Genomic DNA, 3,693 nt, shown 5'->3' with positions numbered 1-3,693 from the left:
TCCAATCTTTTCCAGCTGCGCACTAGCTGCTAATTCGACAACCGGCAGGAATTCTGTTTTCTTGTTTTTCACAGCTTTCTGGGATTCTTTCCATTGCTCGAGGGGTTGCTGTTGCTGCACCCTCTGATGTCTGTACTGACGCTGGCAGTGTCGATGCTATAGTGTATCCGCCATATCGGATGCCGCGGGGGTGGTGGGTGCCGGTATGGCGTACGTGTACGCGCTTACTCCGCATGCATCGTATAACGTCACGTTATTATTTCATACAAAACACTCTAGCTTGGGGCGGAACGATCGCGCGGCTGCTACCTCTAATAATAAATGGAAGTCCATTATTTGCGGTTATTGAAAACCGCCGGGAGTCCCACGCATCCGCAATGTTTTGACAGTGCAGATGCAAAGCGTCGGGACGCCCGCCGTACGGTACGAATTTTCAGTACGAATTTTGCGAGCGTCACAAATCGGATGCTCTCTTTTACCTCGAAAGCTCAAAAGTTCCATTACCTATCGGGGCGCTTTCGCAGTCTCAATTGATCCCGTTGGCTTACTTCCTGCAAGCGTTTCTGTTTTATATAAAGCAGTAAATAACATGGAAGAGCTGAGGCTACCGGCTCATTTTATTTCAGACTCTACCAGCTCCGAGCACTCGGACTCTCCTCTCCTCTCCTCTCCTCACTCCCACCCTCCGTTCTCCCTCTCCGGATTCTCTCTTCACCTTGACTAGCTTCACAACTACCACTATCGTCAGCAATACCACTGAGAGCAGAAGTACTCTGTCTCTCTCTCTCTTTCTCTCAACTCATCTCAAATACCTCCTCTCTCGTTCTCGCCGCGCTGCGGGAGAGGGGTGGGGGGAGAGGGGGGAACAATCAACACCCTCTTAGCGTCGATTCCCATTCAAGCAATGACGCTCCGAATCGTAGAATAAATCTGAACACAACCTTTGCGCACACTAGTCTCCCTTCCCCTCCGCCCCTCCGCCCACTCGAACATCGGTACCCCCTTCAAAAGCCACCCTTGCTCAGGGCGCCTTCATTCCAGCGCCAACACCAAAGTTACTACAATGATCCTCAAATTTTCCAAGGAAGGCCACTTCTTGACCACCTTCATCTCTCTGGCGGATCCAAAGAGGGAAGAAGGGCAAGAGAGAGAGAGAGAGAGATAGAGAGAGAGAGAAAGTGGTGTAGCCGAAAAGATGGAAAGGGGCGAAGACGCGGCAATTCCCAAGGAAAAGGCAAAACGATCACAGAGCTCCTCCTCTTTCAGAGCAATTCCGAACCCCAAGCAGCCTTCGAGTAGATCTCTTGGAACTATTCTACGACTTCGACTAGCTTCAGGATATTCCACTTTCCTTCACTCCTCCGTCCTCTCCTCCTCTCCTCCCCTCCTCCTCGTCCTCCCACCACCTCCACCTTTTTATTCCTTTCGTTATTCTTGTTCCTCGCGTAACCTATATCAGTCGCCCAACCACATTTCATTTTACACCATTTCAAGAGCAGCAGTAGCTCACCCGTGAAACTCGCCACCTGCTACCGAAGTCACATAATTGACCGAGGATAGGCTCCTGCCTACCCTTCTGGACAGATTGCAGGGTCTGACGGATCAACCGAAAGGGGGGTCTCACCGAAGGGCACGTCGGAGCGGACCCAATTGGGGAGAAAGCCGAACCGCCGAGCGAACGGAGCCAGGAACCGGAGAGATATTTTAGATCGTGATTTCTCGAATGGCCCGTTTTATTTGACGAGAACAAAGGATAAAGTTTTGTCAATTTCCTGCCGATTTCCTAATAGCCGCGAGCCGGCGAGGGTGGGTTCGGGATCGGGGCTCGCGGGAACGGGCGGGAATGACGAGAGGCTCGGACTAATTCGTAGGAATGGGCCACCGTGTGTGCCCACCGGAACCTCCGACCGCCAGGGATAGACCATCAAACCGATTGTAATCAGCCCACCCTCCGCTTGCACCCTCAACACTCAAAGAGAGTGAGGAGGACCAGGCAGCAGCACTGGTCAGGGGTGGGACGGAGGTAGACAGACAGAGAGAGAGAGAGAGAGAGAGAGAGAGAGAGAGAGAGAGAGAGAGAGAGAGAGAGAGAGAAGAACCAACTACATTACACTATAGTCCACATGTATACATATACATGCGTATAACCTAAGTGAACTAACTCGTCCACTACTCGAGAAAAGATTCTGTCGCTAACTGGTTTTTCGTGCAGGGCCGCCTTGATCCCCATCATCGGCGTCTCCGCCTCCATCGCCACTGCCCTGCTGGCTTCTCGTTTGACCGTCTCATTCCTCATACACGGAGGATGTGGTAGTCGAAAGGTGCTGATGAACTTGCGGAGCTAGAGGAGTATTACGGTAAAACGAGATACAGTCAGAGTTATAAGTCACCCTGTACCCTCGACTTGTACGCTTGAAGTCTCAAGAAGAAGCTGTAGGGGGATGAAGACTTCCGAAAACTATATAATTCGCTGGTGGCTCAAGAAGAAATCAGCTGCAGGCACACGTAGATATTTAGGTGCAGACATGACACGAGGATGATAGAGCAGGGTGGAACGTAAATTAGGTATTTAGAGCGACTCACGTGATCCGGCCGGAAAGACGCGTGAAAACATTTTGGCGTAAGCTGTCGCGCTTCTTGTCACGGCGTCGACTGTAGTTGCTACTTATCCATCCCAAAATGGCTGTCGCGTCTCTCACGTGGGCGAAAGAATAGCATGAAGCAATTTGTTAGAAAGGGCTCGTCGGGCTGTCTACACAATAGTTTTCCGGGTTGAATATTAATCTTCTTCCCTGGCGGGAGGAATCGCGCCAGCGACGTCGGTCTTTGTTGTCGTCTCTGCTAACCCGGAAATTTTTGATCGAATTTACAAAATCTACCGTCGCGACGACCGCGACAATAATCGGTCTCCTCCTGCCACCCCTCATTACCTATATCTTAATGTATCCATACGCACCACGTGTACGGACACCGTAGTATACCAAACTATAGTAAAGACACCGGAAACGGGTGGCATTGTCAGGAATGCCTGATGATGAATTCTATGAAATCCCACTTCCTGTCCCAGGTCGGTCGTCGTCCGACATCACCTCAGGACAAAGTAATTTAGATCGTGACGTCCTGGTCGATCGTCTTCGTCATCGCAACCATCACCGTATTCTTTTATAAACAATTTCGGAAGACCTAATTACTCTTGATGGTGGCAGTTTCGTTTAATTTCGACACCGGGTATATTAGAATGCCGACGCAAGTCCTCGGCCTTTATACTTTCGCGGGCCTTTATGCGAAACTAAAGACAAACAAAGCCGTGAATAAATATGGGGTGCGTAGAGCGTTACGTAAGGTAGCTCAACGTGCTCCGACGATGCTAAATTAACGGTTGCAATTTTAATAGGGCCGTTGAAAGCGAGGGTCGTATACGGGCCTGTGATTTTACGCTTCCCGGCCAGCACAGCAGTGCTGGTGCTCTGTCCCCTTTCACCTCCTATACTTTCTCGCAACCCTCCTTTCCCATCCGGTATACTCCGCACCAGTACCTCTCCTCTCCTCTCCTCTTCTGTCTCCCTCCCTCTCTCTCACTCTCTCTCTCTCTCTTCTAGCTCCACCACTTCTCTACACCTTCTCGATCGACATGCCAGTTCGACGGGACTCTTACTCTCCTCTTTTACTTTTCTCTTCCCTCCCCCCCCCCCC

The 3,693-nt window shown here is 50.7% G+C and overlaps 1 protein-coding gene across 2 annotated transcripts in view; it reads left to right on the top strand.

Moving 5' to 3' along the window:
• The window catches only part of LOC107267519 (nucleolysin TIAR), a 301,978-nt gene that overhangs the window by 220,848 nt on the left and 77,437 nt on the right, over window positions 1-3,693 (top strand). The window lies entirely within an intron of this gene.

Source organism: Cephus cinctus, unplaced genomic scaffold (genome assembly GCF_000341935.2).
Source record: "Cephus cinctus unplaced genomic scaffold, Ccin1 Ccin1_scaffold0407, whole genome shotgun sequence".
Classification (NCBI taxonomy): Eukaryota; Metazoa; Arthropoda; class Insecta; order Hymenoptera; family Cephidae; genus Cephus; species Cephus cinctus.
This window is presented reverse-complemented; position numbering and strand designations above follow the sequence as displayed.